Below are 18034 nucleotides of genomic sequence, written 5' to 3' on the forward strand. Positions count from 1 at the left end.
ATAAATGTGGCCCAATGATAATGAAAGTGGGATGAATATAGTGACATAGTAGTGAAATGGAGGTGAAATCGAGGTGATATAATGGACATAATAGTGAAAGTGTAATGGAAATGAATGACATTTCAAGACCCAACAGGGTAATATGAGAATAATAATAAATATGTATAACAACACTCTGTTATATACCTAGGGGGGATAGCATGGGGTACAAAGGGAGGTATCCAAGGGAATAATGTAATAATGGGATGGGCCATAGTAATAAATAAGGTGGTTAACCCATATCATGTAAGGGACCACAAGTAGTTAGTAATAATGTAATGGACCCATGGTATTATATAGATGGTATTGAGGGAACCATGGTAATGACCCATGGTATTGTATGTATGAGGCCTATAAAGAGGCTAGAGACTTCACATTGAGGGATGTGAAGGATTATTGTATGAACATGCATATGGCTTGTGGAGTGTTCTCCTTCCTTAAGGAGTGAATATATGGTGTTGCCCTACCTTAAGGGTTTGATCAATAACGTGAATCATTTCTATCTATATTCAGATCTTGTTATTTCTTGGTTTTATTTTCATTGTCTTATATTTTCATATCAGATCTATAACAAGTGGTATCAGAGCACTTTCCTGGGCAAAAAAGTGTAGAATTTTACTTATGTTTTGTAGGAAATTTTTGGGGCAGAGAGTTTGCAGATTAGATTTGTATGTTTTGGTGCAATGTCTGCAAAATCTAATTGCAGATCTAGATTCTATGCGAAAAAATACCTGATTTCAAAAAAAAATCGGTCGAATCGGAGTCCGGATGAAGGAGATATCGCTGATTTAAAAATCAGTGGGGTTGCAGACAATTTTTCGGGGCAGCGAGTTTGCGGCACAGATCTAGACGTCTTAGTACAAGATCTACAAAATATAACTGTAGATCTGAACTCTTTGTGAAAAAATACTCGATTTTTAAAAAAAAATCGGTCGAATCAGAGTTCGGATGAAGGAGATATCGCTGATCTAAAAATCAGTGGTGTTGCAGACAATTTTTCGGGGCAGCGAGTTTGCAGTACAGATCTGGACGTCCTAGTGCAAGATATACAAAATCTAATTGCAGATCTGAATTTTTTGGAAAAAATTACCTAATTTCAAAAAAAAAACAGTTGAATCGAAGTCCGGATGAGGGAGATATCGCTGATTTAAAATCAACTCTTTTTTGCAGAAATTTTGGTGACGACGGGAGAGTTGTAGTGCAGATCTGAAATTTCAGTGCCTGGATTAGGATTTTTATCACATGGGTAGATGCATAATGGTTGTTCCATTTCCAAAAATAGGTCATCATAGGGATTCTGCGCAATATTGATGAAATTGTGGCCATTTCAAATTTTCGCCAAGTGAGTGAATTTTTCTCAAACCCTCTTCATGGAAAATTTTACTGGAAAAGATGATAGCCCTACTATTGAAGAATACATAAAACAAACTAAGTTAGTATGGGAAAAAAATTGGAAGGATTCAGTGTGGCTTAATTTCAGAGATGAGGCTTACAAATGGTATTTCTCACTTGACGACAAGCAGTTGTCCAAACTTTCAAATGCATAATTTGAAAGTGTCCTTTTAAACAAATGGTCTCGAACTAGAAAAAAGGAGAATGAGACATGTAAAGGGTTATTTTCTATGGGTGTCTCCTTATTGCAGGTTCATGGATTGATTCAAAAGGAGAAAATCGTTGTATCGATAAATCCTAGTTGCAAGCACAATTTTATGAATGTTAATTTCGTAAAAAAATTGCAAGTTCCAGCAAAACACATTGAAAACACACAAGTGGATGATGAGGATGTTCAAGTGTATAAGGATTTGAAGATTTCTATGGATAAGTATGTGTGGCATGGTGATTTTTATACTTCAGAGATGGATAATATGGATGTTGTTTTAGGATATCCTTGGATGGAATCCATGGGTACTATCAATAAACAAGTAGAGTCCATGAAGGTTGACGCAAAAGATGTTCCAGGGACTGACATATCAGATGATGAGCCATTGATGATCGACAATCAAACACAAACAGAGGCTGAAGCAGAAAAGGATACAAGTGCTGATACATCAGATGAGGGCTCAGTGGTTGAAGTAATATTGGAAGATAAGACACCACAACAGGCACCACAGCAAGGTGAATTAAATAAAAAGAGACCGTGGGTTAAAACTTCAACATATCATCACCCACATCACCCCGCAAGAAAACAACCAACAAAATGGCAACCAATTAGCCACAAGGACAACAACCCCCGCATGACAGATAGAGAGGAGCGAAGATCCACCAAGTACACATCAACACAAAAGAGCTACCACGGTCAACTTCCATCTCAAGCGAGTGAGGCACCAACAATATCGAGGGTTCACCTTTCTCTTAGATGGCTAGATGCACGTGCATGGTACCAGTGGACTACGCTTTTGAGTAGATATTATTATTTGTGTTCTTCTCATGTTTCAGGGACGAAACATGTTAAGGGGGGTGGAATGTTATATACCTAGGGGGGATAACATGGGTACAAAGGGAGGTATCCAAGGGAATAATGTAATAATGGGATGGGCCATAGTAATAAATAAGGTGGTTAACCCATATCATGTAAGGGACCAGAAGTAGTTAGTAATAATGTAATGGGCCCATGGTATTAGATAGATGGTATTGAGGGAACCATGGTAATGACCCATGGTATTGTATGTATGAGGCCTATAAAGAGGTTAGAGACTCCACATTGAGGGATGTGAAGGATTATTGTATGAACAGGCATATGGCTTGTGGAGTGTTCTCCTTACTTAAGGAGTGAATATATGGTGTTTCCCTACCTTAAGGGTTTGATCAATAAAGTGAATCATTTCTATCTATATTCAGATCTTGTTATTTCTTGGGTTTATTTTGAACTTGTGATTCCCTAAAAGCACAAATTTTGAAATTTTTATTATTATGCACTCTCATGGTAAGACCTGTCAAAAAAACTTCACACTTAATGCCTCATATTTTATAGTGACTTTGATTATGGATTAATATGTCAATGAAGGCTATTGTTAAAAGTTTCATGTAATACTTCTCTCATATTCTAACAAACTATCATCCAAAAAATCTTTTGAAGTCCCTCTTCGAATGGACTGATCAAAAACCTCCTATGGTGAACCACGCTTGCAAAACTCTAATAAGATTTCATAAAGAACCCTAGCATGACTGACTCAAGGAACCCTTTTAGTCATTCTCTCAGATGTTTTTTTAAAATAAGTCTTAGGGTAGCATGACCAACCGGTAAATAGTAGTAATTAAAAACTTTTCATGCCATCCTGCGCTCTTAAGGAGTAGATTTTCTTCCCCACATATTAAGTAACATATCTGAGGTTAAACATAATCAGAGTTCTTGTTTTAAACATAAATTAATTAGTTGAAGGATAGGAGGTCTCATTATGAGCTGACCTACTATGATCATGGGTTGTAACGAGAATGACATTACCGTTACTGGTCAGAAAACCAGGGTAATGACTTTGAGTTGAGAAAGTTGGAAGACAGGAGGTCTCATCATGAGTCGGCTTGTTGATTCTTGTTAGTTCTTTTGAATGGCACTGTCGTTAGCTGGTTCCCAAGCCAGGACATCGACCTCCAATTAACTTCTAAAAAGAGAAAAAAGTAAATGCTCTTAAATAACTCTGAATCTATATCTAATAGGTGGGACAAAATCATTTCATGAGGTTAAAAGGTATCCCTGTCGAGGCTCATTCCTGTGGTATTAAAGTTAGTTCTACATTATAATTTACTTGGTTGTTTTTCCTTTCCCTGAACTCATTATCAATCTCTTTGAGAATGGCTTTAAAATCCTCCTGTTGTTATACCTAGGAGTTCTATCTTTTTGGAATTATTTTTATGGGTGTGGGACCCTTAGTGCAGGTAATTCACTGTGCCCAGGAAAGAGGAGCTTCAACTACACATGGATAATGGTAAAATGGTCATTGTGGGTAGGTATTATTATGTATACTTTTAACACCATGGCTTTTAAATCATGTCACTCATATTTACAATAATGATATTAAATTGAAACTGCTAATTTGATATGCCCCCGAGATATTCTTTTTGGAAATTTTAAAAGATGGCTATTTTAGTTAAGTAATAACACCGTCCTTGCAATTTAGTATTTCTATGATAGCCTTTGTATTAGATCTTCTTGAAATCAACCTAAAAATTAAAGAGTCCAATAGACTCTCTCGTTTTAGAGAAAGCTTTATCTAGTGTAGGAAATTTGATCACACAGAATTGCTGGAACATCATTATGAATGCCTATAAATGTTTTCAATTTTGCTTTTTTTCCAGGGAATGACAATACCTTATTTCCTTGCATGAGGACATGCAATATGGTGAGCATGGGGGGATGTTGGGCCTCCATTTTGTCTTATTTTTACTCGAAATCTCTCATGCTATTGTTAGGTTAAATTATTATTGTTGCAAGTATTTGTTACTTTCGTTGTTTTAACATTATTAAAACATTATTAATAAAGGGTTTTATGTTTTAGGTTTAAAATTGGTTCAATCATGATTTTATATAGGCTTTGGTCCTGCATTTACCTTCTTGGACAATGTAGCAGATTCCTGTACCATGCAACAGATTCTTGTACCATGCAAAAAATTCTTGTACCAATTGGGATTCCTGCACCAGTTACAGTGGGATTCCTACACTCTGAAGAGTTTCTGAACTACACTCATGTTCCTACACTAGCGTCAAGTAATATGTAGACATGTTAATCATCCAAATCTGGGTGTGTTGATCTTATACAGTTCCTGTTCGATTGTTACATCAATTCTTAGTTGGACTTCATTATCTGGGTGTTCCACGTCAACAAGATATAAATAGAGGGAATACAGAATGTTGTGCATACATTTGCATCAACTATGATATGTGGAATCATCCATTTGATCTTTGGGCCAAATAGTAGAATATCATCCTTCATGTTGTGACATCACATGGGGTGTTGAAGTATCCTCTCCAGATCTCACACAGGACATATCTAACAAGATGCAAAACATGATTTGTGTAGAGACTATGATGCATGCCAATGGAGAAAATTTACCATGCTTTGACTACCATTAAATAAAATGGTATTGAAAATGTGTTGTCTCCTCGTGGAAAACCTCCACATGGACAAGACAAGTTTGTCCAACTTAAGGTGGGATTCACATGTGCTCTTGATTTGGTTAAGCACATTAGATCGAAGTATGGTGACTATTTTGGGATTAAAGTTGTGGGCTATCTAGAGGCCCATCTTGGTATGATAAAGAATAACATGGGTGCCATTGACTACGATTATCAAAAGGACCTTGCCTATTTGAAATCGAAGGTAGATTCAGGTGCAAATCTAATAATTACACAATTATTTCATGACACAGACATCTACCTAATGTTTATAAATGACTGTCGGAAAATTGGTATAATTTCCCATTGGGCCTAGCATCATTCCTATAAACACTTACACAGGTTTCATTCGAATGGTTGGATTTTGCAAAAATAAGATTCCTTCTAAAATTACTGATTCATCGGACTCTATCAAAGACAATGAAGAAGCTGTAAGGGCTTATGGTGCTTCAACAATAACCTATTTGGATTAATCTTAGCTTTCAGTGTCCTCTTGACATCGCCGAAAAGTAGATCAGCTCGTTCATGGCGATATGGAACAGCTAGAATGAAAGTTGTCCCGACATCTCAGGGTGCTTTGCAGAAAACATGTGATAAACCTAGGGCGAGTCAGCAGTGATTGAAATTTATGATCTGGGTATGGGTATCACACCAAACACACAATAAAATTATTTAGAATCAACGAGGATTAATAAAAGCATGCTATTCTCATGGATACAATGTGGATGGCTCTTGCAACAAATTGCATGCATTTAATTTCCAAGTGAGTTGTTCTATGAATAATAAACCGCAAAGAAACTTTCAAATCTCAAGTTTTTGCACTATGAAAATGTTTTTGGCAATTCGAGGAAGAAGTTGGTTCATCCACAACATCATTCCAGGAAAAGAGGAACGATTTACTAAAATCAATTCTTATTTCGACATTTAGTTACAAACCCAATTTTATTTATGGAAAATTGTTAAGTTTAGTAATCTACTCTTATATTTCAATTGGCTGTTAAAAGCCCAAAATTGTAATTCGATGCCTATCTGCAAACTTAGAAATTGCCTAGAACAAAAAGTGAGTCAGTCAATTAATCTGTCGATAGTATAAGCAGACACATGCACAAAAGGAACACGCAGAATGGAGGAGAAGTTGTTCCCAATGTAGCATCACACAGATTATAGCTTATGGATTACTTCTCCTGCTTGCTGGAGTTAAGTGTTTGTCTACATAATGTAAAAACTAATTTTAAATATTAATTGAAGCATTTCTTTCCATGTTCTGTTTATTTATTTGTTGCATCTAATGATATTAATTCCTGTGTGAACTAGGTTACGAATAGAGGGTGTGAGTTGGCTGGGTTGGCCATGAGACCAGCTCAACACCGCTTTGCATCTCTCAAATTAAACTAAATTTAAATTATCATTTACTGTGTGGAGTTTATTTGATTATTTATAGTTTCTTTCCTTCTTCAAATTGGTGTTATTTGATTTGTTGCATTAAGAATTGTACTTTCACTCGGATTACTTCTTTATATCGAATAAAGATTGTGTCCCTTTAGTTTGTCTAAATTTATAAGATTGACTTATGCATTGACACATTGCCTTTATGAGTTGTAATGTGAAACTTGAATCTGTTGAATTGATTCACATCCTTTTAATTTATATTCCAGAACTTGAGATCAACTTGAGTGTTTATGGTTTCAAGGTATTAACACATTCATTCAATCTATGCTTACAAGAAACCATATGTTACTCAAAAGCATAGATCACATATATATTTTCGTCATTTTAAATCATGATTCTTACAGAGCTGACATTTATGAAAAGGAAACAGCCTCATGTTTAAAAAACAATAATGTTTATTTTCCCTTGTACTTGCCTTTACACTTCTGGACATTTTACAAGATTTATTTCTAGGGACAAGACAGGCAAGAGAATCTATATTAAATCCATTTCTTTCATAAGTTTATTTACACAGTAAACCTTTCTAATTCTTTCAGGTTAATTTGACATAGAGGTAGATGCACTAGAAATACTGCAGGCATAATGGTTTTGATTTGTTCTTGAATTTATTCCGGCATTTATAGTCTTTTTGATATTGTGGCAGAACTTCTTGGTTTCCATTTTTTATTCCCCTTCTATTTTCTTGTACCTAGAATTTCCTTTCACATTGTTACAAAGTACATGATTTCCTTTTATTTCCCGCATGATTTTAATTGTTTGGATTGGTGTTTCTAGAATTCTCTTTTATTGCCGGATTTCATTTATTGTCGAGATTAATGCACAAGATATACTAGAATTTGTTTTGCAGGTTTCCAGGGGCTCTCTTTGGCATTTTTAGTGCCGTGTCTCGAAGTTCACGAACTATCCAGATTGGCAATTAAATGTTTGTACATTTATAATCCTTATACTGCACCCAACAATTCATTCATTAAATAATTCTTTTATAGATGAATGTGGTTCTTAAATTAGGATTTTCATCTACAAATTGTTTGAAGGAAAAATATATCATAGGGCATGTTCATATACTCCTAATTGGAGCTGACATCACCTTCTTTCTTTTTTCTTATGCATACCTAACAATTTTATAAATAAAATTCCTAGCATAATCCTAACTTCTATTTGAATATAATTAATCCTTTGTTGTTGGATATCATTTTAAGATATATGAAATTGAAACCCCTATCATTACATGTCATATAAACAATACCTTATAGTAGCCTTATTCTTGTTCTAAGCATAGACTACTTGAACCCTATTATTGAAGATCCAGGTCATCCTAGGCCTTGCTAGTACTCTATCCAACATAATATATCTTTATTCTGCACCTTAATATAATCATTTAAGTGATTTTAGGAAGCCTGAATTTTGGATAAATTTCACTAAATACAAGGAGAAAGGTTTTTGAGGTGATACTAAAGACCCTTTCTCTTATTGTGATAATCCATGGCCCCACCCAGTGACGTTTTCATTAGGCCTACTAGATTTTGTAGCACCATTTTTGGCATCATTGTAGGGGAGGAGTTGAGTCCACCTCCTCATGATCTTATGCCTAAGTTACTTCCTTTTCAATTCTCTTGATTGAGGTTATACTAAATACAAAGGTGAATCTCCTCATCTAGGAAATCCATTGGAAGAGTGAATCCCTATTTATTCATTGAGCTACAAAGTTCCCATGCTTGAAAAGTGAATAAAGAATCTTTCAAGGAATTTTGGATTCACCATGGTGACTGCATATTTTGATTTTTATGCAATATTGAAGACAATGGATCCGTAGTAATTGCATGAAATATATTCTCATCAAGATATTAAGAAAATTCTTGGATGTCCTAATCATTTTGCTACAAATTGTTTAACAAATGTTTGAATGTTTGATGATGATTATTCTTAAATAGGCGGCCACATGGTAAAGTTAATCAAGTATGATTTAGATATAAATATGGTTCATCAAGACAATCTAATGAGATTATTCATAATTCTCTTGGGAAATATAAAAAAAATGGGTTAAATATTCTTTTGAAACTAAAAGCATCCCTTCTATTAAGGCATTCATTAGAAATTTTCTTGAGTATTGGGGTCCAATGCTTTAGAGTTGTGAAGGAAACCATCAAGATTTGGTTGTAGCCCTTTGGAGGGAGTATCTTTTTGATACTCCTCGTGATGTTGAATAGGAAGCTAAGGAAGAAGGTCCCTCTGGTTAAGAACTAAATACCATCCCTAATTATCAAGTGGAGCATATTGAAGAAAATTCAAAGGAAAATCATGATCTACCATTTTCAAAAAGAAATAGTTCCTAGCACAATGAAGTCTTCTCAAGGATCAACCAATGACCATGATGAATTTGATTCAATTGAGGGTTCTAGTAACATGACTTCAAGCAAGGAAGATGTTATCATAGACAAGTCAAATATGCAATGTAGGTAAGAGGTGGTGGATGAAGAGGCTAAATTTTTCTTTTCTAACGAATTATCATTTAATTCCACCAATTATCCACTCTAGAAAGAGATGATCATGAAATTCAACCTTACTGTCCCATTCTTCCACCTACCTAGTTGCGATAGAACGAGGAAAACTTGCTAGAGATATGGGTCTTAAATATTCAAGCGTTGATGTTATGCCTTAGAAAATCATGGGTTTATTACAGGTGTTCAATAGTGATGGATGGTTAAAACCATATTCAACATAGATCTTTGATGAACACCATTTTCTTCTCTCAATTTTTTCCCTATTTCCTAAAGGCAACTGATTGTACAAGAAAGATGAAGGATGCAAGTTTCCAATTTGAGGTATTGAATGATGCAATTGAAGATATTGGTCAAACACGTGTAGTTCAGGTTATGATAGATGATACATTAGCTTATCAGCTTGTAGGGTTAATGATTCAAAGTAGGTATAATCATCTACTTTAGAGTCCTTGTTTGTGTGTGTTTTTGAATAATGTCGTGAACCAATCATATCATTTTAGGTGTAAGAGAGGGACACATTTTCATTTTCAACCACCATGCTTCTCTAGTTATTTACAAGATTTATACAAGAAATCAATTATTGAGACAATAGATACAAGGTATGCCACCTATTTTATTCTTCTTGAATGTATCCTAGATGTCAAATGAGACTTAAATTCTATTATTTTTAGTGTACATGGGGTGAAGAAAAAACATATCAAGAAAAACGGTAAGGAAGATGTTATTGAATGATTATTGGTGGGTTTATGTCAAATACATTGTCTCTTCCACCTCTTCAATAGTGGAGAACAATGTAAAATTTGAAACAGGAACTATAAACTCAAAATGGGAACTCTGGCCAAAAAACCCCAAAAAAAACATCAAAAACAGTGCTAAAAACGAAAAGTGTGTATACTGGAACGATGTTTTTTTTTTAAGGTATCAATTTTGAACGTGTTTTAAAAATGGCGGTGACTACGAAATTTACTACGAAATTTTTCGTGCAAAATATAGCTTCAAAACGAAAGTGATGCTACTGGAATAACGTTTTTTTTTTAGGGTCAATTTTCAAACTTTTTAAAAAATGCTAATAAAACCAAATTTTTATGTCTCAAACAAAGTTAATTTTTAAGGAAAAAACACATTAATGTTTCTGGTAGAATATCATTTTTCTTTCCTAAGTATAAATTGAACATGTTTTCAACCACACCATGCTAGATACAAAAGAAATTGAAATTTTTTCAACTATAAAATTAAAAAACCATGACATTATGAACAAAGTATATCACTGAATGAAATCAAAAGTCTTTATTTGTATATTGAATAAAACAGACATTATATCTCTAATTTGATATTGCATTGTAGATATTTAAACAATAAAATTTATCATACTTAAGACATAATCCAACAACATAAAAATGCTTCATAACTTCTCATTTAACAACATATCGAAAACATTAATTTTATTTGAAGATATGATGCATACATCAGTTATATAATCTGTCTTAAACAATTATTCAAAATCACTCATATTTTCTTGCACACCATCACAATTCACATCTTCAGATGAGTGACTGGATGCTGACGAAGATGTTCCATATTCTTCTCTTTCATCAACTAGTGCCCCATCTGAGTCCACATGCATGCCCAACATTCCAGGTTTCAAAAGTCTTCTAGATCTACGACTGGTTTCAGCAGACTCCCATGTCAACACTATTCCTTCTGGTAACAACCTTTTCAGAATCTCTATCGTCTTGAAGCGAAGAGTTCCTCTCTTTGTTAAATTGAAGTCATAAACAAGTATGTCAACATCCTCCAATTGTAATATGTCTGTACGGCGGCGATTTATATTTGTACCCTTTCTTTTTCTTTTTCCACCATTTTTTTTGTCAACTACCATCTCTGGCTTATACACACCATTGAATGGGTGTGTATTTGTGGCATACCAATGTACTTCAACACTTGTAACATCCTCATTTTCTGTAAAGACCTTTATAACTTTAGCAACCCAAAATGGATAGCCTTTGGGATCTCCATCTGCTAGCACTGCAATCATGCAACCCTCCTTAATAGCATGTACTAAACCCCTATAAAGGTCTTCCATGGCTTCACGTTGTGCACGAGACCTTCTGGAACCAATATACATCTCTCTTTCCATTGCCTGTGAAGAATTAATAATACCTTGAGTTTGTTGCTGTTCAACAATGTTTACTTCCTCTTGTTCATTCGACACATTTTGTGGCCAAATAAATGGATTTTTCAAAGGTATATCTTCATTGGTTGTTGTTGAAATGATATCACTTTGATTATTGAAAAATGACTCCCACCAAATTGAATCAACAATGTCAAAGTACTCATATGTATATCTAATACATTTTTTAATTTCTTCTAGGCAATCAGAATAATTTATATGTCTATTCTGTCTGCGTGCATTCTGAAATTCACCAACTGATTGTAATAACAATATTTTTGATGCAAATATTGGACGATCTGGAATGAACTTCAAAAATTGCAAACCTGATGATGGTGCCCATTCTGTAGTAGTTGAAAACTTCTTGCCCCATATTAGTGTTTTCCCATCAATTTTTTTTATACGAAATTGATGTTGGAAGCTAATATCATTAAGTTGTTCAATGCATTTCCCCTCACCATATGATCCTAGAATAAACCTTCCCATGTCAACAGTTTCTTCCAACACTTCAAAAGCAGGCTCTGGCATGTATGATTTCTTAATACATTCAATTAGTGATGGCAAGCTCCCAACTTCTTTCCTCCTCAATGTGACTGAAAAACGACTAAACATCTGATCAATATCTTCATGAGTGTGCCCAACAAGAAGGAAACCAACCTTTACCTTTTGAAAAATTCTCAATTCAACAAGCATGTTCAGATATCCAAAAACAACCTGAATTTTGTTTTCACGGCAAGTGTTGTCCAATTGTAGATACCAAAGTTCAGGAAGATTACCAGACCAATGAGAAATCACATCATGAATTATGGTTATGGTCAGATTTGCATCATTATGAATATTTGGAGCTGTGAAGTACACCCTTGGCAACATTTTCCCATTGAAGACCATACAACCGACCAAGTGAAACTGAATAAAATTTTCCTCTTGTAGATTTTTGGGTGTGCGAACAAAATGTGGTAAAAGTGTTTTCTTCTGGTCCATACCATCAATTATCAAACCCAAATATTTATTTGGATTATCATAACACTTCTTTCGATGCTTGTACAACTTCTTCCTTTCATTTGTTTGTTGTTCGCGATGCTCCTAAAGTTCTTTGACAATTAAATCTACACAACATAAAAGAAATTCATTAAGAAATATGTTTTCATAGTTGATGACTATACAATTTTGAAAGTAAAAGTTATGAACACTTACCTCTTTCTGAGCCTTCACATTTTTCCCTTTTTGATTTAAGAGAAGCACATGTACTGCAAATCCCCATCCTTGTCTTCTTAGGAATACGAACATTATTGAATTCTTTCTTCCATATCTTCACAAAATATTGATATGTAATAAATTGGCCCTGTCCCTCAACACTTTCTGCATATTCTTTGTATAAGTTGTAGATTTCTCGTCTTGAAAAATTATCTGGAATATGTATTGTCTCTCTATTTGGTATACACTCTCCATGCTTTGAAAAGAAATCTTTCATCCATGACATTGCAGTATTTGATAATGGCCCAAACTGTCTTTTATAACGTACTTCTGAATAAAATGTGGGATCCTTTTCCAAATTTTCTTGATTTCTCGAGAGACAAAAATTCCCAATTGAATGAAACATTTTGAAAGCTTTTCTACACAATAATGAATTCCTAATATGATAATCATAACTTGACAATGTAGATTGCATGCAGCCAACTAAATATGAGTTTTGCATGCTTTTATTCATTGACAAATATCTCTTCCTGCTTTCTAATGGAAATGTGAAATCCATACGTTTCAAGCAATTTTTTTGGCAACATTCACTTGAAATGAGAGCGCTGATAGAACTTCTTCTCGTCAGATATTCTGCTCTACCCCTTGTATAACTAGAATAGTTTGCATTGATACGAAAAGGTCTGCTCCTACTCCTCGATACAATATTTCTTGGCAACATCTCCATCATTGGATCATCACTGCTGCTCTCATAGTCCTTAGAATCAGGACTAAGAGGACATTGTGATACTCCAATCTTTTGAAAATCATCATCCCGCGCTTCATCACTGCTGCTCTCATAGTCCTTAGAATCAGGACTAAGAGGACATTGTGATACTCCAATCTTTTGAAAATCATCATCCCGCGCTTCATCACTGCTGCTCTCATAGTCCTTAGAATCAGGACTAAGAGGACATTGTGATACTCCAATCTTTTGAAAATCATCATCCCGCGCTTCATCAATGCTGCTCTCATAGTCCTTAGAATCAGGACTAAGAGGACATTGTGATACTCCAATCTTTTGAAAATCGTCATCCCGCGCTTCATCACTACTGCTCTCATAGTCCTTAGAATCAGGACTAAGAGGACATTGTGATACTCCAATCTTTTGAAAATCATCATCCCGCGCTTCATCATCGCTGCTCTCATAGTCCTTAGAATCAGGACTAACTGGACACTTTGACACTCCATTCTTTTGAAATTCATTATCACACTCATCGTCACTGCTGCTCTCATAGTCCTTAGAATTAGGACTAAGTGGACACTTTGACACTCCATTTTTTTGAAATTCATTATCACACTTTTCATCACTACTGCTCTCATAGTGCTTAGAATTAGGACTAAGTGGACACCGGGACACTCCATTATTTTGAAATTTGCCATCATGCACGTCAAAATTGTTGCTCTCATAGTCTTCAGAATTAGGACTGAGTGGACACCGTGACCCTCCATTCTTTTGAACTTCACCATCACACTCTTCAAAACTGCTACTCTCATAGTCCTCAGAATTAGGACTAAGTGGACATTGTGACACTCCATTCTTTTGAACTTCACCATCATGCTCTTCATCACCATTGCTTTCATAGTCCTTAGAATCGGGACTAAGTGGAAGAATTGACTTTCTATTCATAGTGGAAGAATTCCCGCTATATTCATCAATATGAATAGAGTTCTTACACGATGAAGATGTTGATGGTGTATAAATCGAAACCTCACCATCAGAACAATCCATCCCTTTCAAATAGAAGATGTTGAATGATACAAATGGAGTCTCCTAAGAATATTATATAGCTTAAAGAATGAAATTTTCCCTCCAAAATTATTCCCTCCAAAAATTTTCGCGAAAATATTTCCCTCCAAAAATTTTCGTGAAAATATTTCCCTCCAAAAGTTTGTTAGATTTATTTACCTTTATTATTTTATTCTACAATTCATTGAAAAACATAAACTAATTTTTTTTATGAAATCAATCACTGAAATTCAAATTGTAAACTACAACTTCTATATTAATTATTCTAATAGTTAAAGTATATAATATTTACTAAACAACTAATTTTTTTTTTAAATTTTATAATATATTCTAAAACAAATTAATCCCACATTCAATCCATTGTAAAATAACTCTACAATATTCGCTCTATAATAATTTAAAACAAATTATCCCACATTAATCGTACAGAAAAACATCTTCGTAATTTCACTTATATATTAAATTTCGTTATCACTATTACTTACCTCACATCGAGGTTTTCTGAAGTTCATTGAAAGACGTGAATTTGTGGAGCAGCTATATTGCTATCAACAACATATTCAACGAAGAATTATCGCAATTGAAAGGTAAGTTCAATTTTTTTTTCAAAATTTTCATATTAAATTAATTTAACGTCGAAGAAGATTTTTTTTTTTAAATTAATAATTTTTCCAAGCCAAAATAACAATTATGTCAATCGTGAGCATGGTGGGCCCAATCAAACTCAATCACCCAATAACCGTGGTAGGCCGTCGTCGTGCCCCCTTCCCCCAACCCATTACCGATCTTTCCCATTCACCCATGCCCTCTTCCACCTTCTACCCTACCCATGCGCCAGCCCTTGCCACCCCCAACTCACCCACCCATGCACCCTTTCCCCAACTCTTCCTTCCCTACCCCACAACTCTCCTCCCCATAAACCCACCCCCTAACTCCCATTCCCCTCCAATCTCAACTCCTCCCCCCCTTCCTTAACGCCGGCCCCATGGGCCCCACCCCCTAACTCCTTCCCCGTGCCCCCTCTCCCTCCACCCCCTTCTGCCCCTACCCCTACCCCCCACCTACCCCCTAACCCCTACCCTTACCCCCCCCCTTCTGCCCCTAGCCCTACCCCCCCCCCACACTACCCTACCCTACCCTACTCCATCCCCCTACCCCCCGACTTCCCCCCCACCCGCCCCCTACCCCACCCCCACTACCCCCCCACTTTCCCCCCACCCGCCTGCCCCCTACCCCCACCACCCTACCCTACCATAACCCCCCTACACCCCCACTCCCCCCCCCCCCCCCCCCCCCCCCCCCCCTACCCTACCCCCCCCGCCCCCTACCCTACCCACCCCGCCCACCCCTCCCCGGCCGGCCCCTCCCCTACCCACCCTGCCCACCCCTCCCCGGCCGGCCCCTCCCCTACCCCTCCCCGGCCCCTCCCCCTCCCCCGCCCCCTCCCCGACCCCTCCGCCCACCCCTCCCCCTCCCCCACCCCTCCCCGGCCCCCTTCGCTCACCCTCCATCTCCCCCGCCCCTCCCCAGCCCCTCCGCCCACCCCGCCCTCCCCTCCCCCTCCCCCCCCCCCCCCTCCCCCTCCGCCCACCCCGTCCCCTCCCCCGCCCCCTCCCCGAGCAGGGCGGGGCGGCCCAGGGGTGGCGCTGTGTGCGCGGAGGGGGCGGAGGAGTGGGAGGTGTGGGCGGAGGGGGCCGGGGAGGGGCGGCGGAGGGGGAGGGGGAGGGGCAGGGGGAGGGGTGGCGGAGGGGGCCGGGGAGGGGTGTGGGAGGGGGAGGCGGAGGGGCGGCGGAGGGGGTCGAGGAGGGGCGGGGGAGGCGGAGGGGCGGGGCAGGGCGCCGGGTAGGGCGGGTGGGCGGGGTGGGCCGGGTAGGGGCGGGGCACCGAGTGGGCAGGGCCGGTGGGGGGGTGGGCCGGGTAGGGCGGGTGGGCGGGGCGAGCCGGGTAGGGAGGGTGGGCTGGGTGGGCGGGGTGGGATGCGGTGGGCCGGGTGGGCGGGTGGGGATGGGGTGGGCTGGGTGGGGGGGTGGGGATGGGGTGGGATAGGGGGCGGGGGGGTGGGGGAATGGGGTGGGGTGGGATAGGGGGCGGGGGGGTGGGGGAATGGGGTGGGGTAGGGTAGGGGGCGGGGGGGGTAATGGGGGGGTAGGGTTAGGGCAGGGGGATGGGGATGGGGTGGGGGGGATGGGGATGGGGTGGGATAGGGGGCGAGAGGGGGGGGGAATGGGGTAGGGTAGGGGCGGGGGGGGGGGTAGGGGTAGGGTAGGGGGGGGAATGGGGTAGGGCGCGGGTGGGGAATAGGGGGGTAGGGGGGAGGGTAAGGGTAGGGCGCGGGTAGGGTGTATGGGGGGGGGTAAGGGATGGGGGGGGGTAATGGGTAGGGTGCGGGGATGGGGGGTGGATGGGGTAGGGGGGGAGCGCGTGGTGTGGGGAGTGGTGGGCGCAGTGGGGAGGGGCGGCCGCGGGGAGGTGTTGGGGGGTGTAGGGGGTTTGGGGGTAGGGGATAGGGGGAGGGGCGGGGGTGTGGGGGACGGTAGGGGGTAGGGTGAGGGAAGGGGTGTGGGGAGGGGAGGGGGGGAAGCTTAGGGGGTTGTGGGGGGCACGTGGGTAGGGGCTCACCCATACTTGCCTAAATGTCTACTTAGCCTCATTATCCCTCACATGACCTCCCGCTCGCCCATCAACCCACCTGCCCGTTAGAGGTGGCTGGGCAATTCTGATTATACAAATAAAAAATTTATGGTATATTTTTGTTATTAATTTAAGTTAATATGTTTTTTTATTTACTAATTTATGTGTTTTTTTTTAGGAAAATGGCATCAAGGAAAATTTCTGTGAATCTTTCTGGACCAAAGAGTCTTAAAGGTGTATCTTCAAAAAACATTGGTGAACAAACTCCACCTGAGCTCATGCCTACAAATATTTCAAGTGCTTCAAGTGATAAGAAGCTAATCTCAGATTGGAAAAGTTCAAAAGAGGTGAAATTTCCATCAAGAGTCTGGTATGTGAAAGAAAGAGAGAGCACAACTGTGAATATATATCTATACATTGATATACCCCAAAATAATGAAAATTTGGAGGTGATGGGAAGAGTCATAGATATGTGTTCGGTACCAAACACTGAAGTTTTTTACGTACTTACAAAAGCTCCCAAGTCACATGAAAGGATTAAATACCGACTATCATATTCATTATATGACACGAGAGAGGTATCTACAAAGTTGTGTAAACAAATCGTAAATGAGATGACACAAAACATCGTAAGTATTGTTATTTGTATTTTTATTTTGTGTTTTGAAAGTGTCTCGCTATATTTTTTTAACTTTGTTTATATTAACATATGATATTTTGTTTGGCAGAATTTTGTTGAAAGCTGTTCAATTAGGTTGGGAGGCATTCATTTCATAGAGCATGATATCATGAAAGTTGTCAGCCATTTTTACTCAGTGTCAGAAGAAGATATGGAAAACATGGAAAATGTAGTAATTGATGATGCTACAAAACTACATCCAAAGAATCAGAAAAAAAGGCCTCTGGTGGATAAATCTAGCAAGGGTAAACAAGTTACTTTTGAGGACGATGAAGTTGAAATTGACAATGAAGCATATGTTGCCATTACTGAAGATGACATTGGAACTGAAGAAGGTCGTAAAAGACCAAAAGTAACAATGCCCAAGAATAGATCTCTTGAGAATGTTATGACAAAAAAAAGTAGAGTTGAAGATCTTGAAGTAGTCATTACCAGCAGTCAAGAACCTAGTGAAACTTCAAAAGAAAGCAGA

General features: G+C 38.6%; 1 pseudogene; it reads left to right on the top strand.

Annotated features, from left to right (window-relative positions):
- The first annotated feature begins 4635 nt into the window (after positions 1-4635).
- On the top strand, positions 4636-5622 carry LOC149192258 (methylenetetrahydrofolate reductase (NADH) 1 pseudogene; annotated as a pseudogene).
- Positions 5623-18034: the final 12412 nt, after the last annotated feature.

This window comes from Pinus tabuliformis, chromosome 2_2 (assembly GCF_031772625.1).
Source record: "Pinus tabuliformis cultivar Carrire ecotype Pingquan chromosome 2_2, CPIR1, whole genome shotgun sequence".
Taxonomy (NCBI): Eukaryota; Viridiplantae; Streptophyta; class Pinopsida; order Pinales; family Pinaceae; genus Pinus; species Pinus tabuliformis.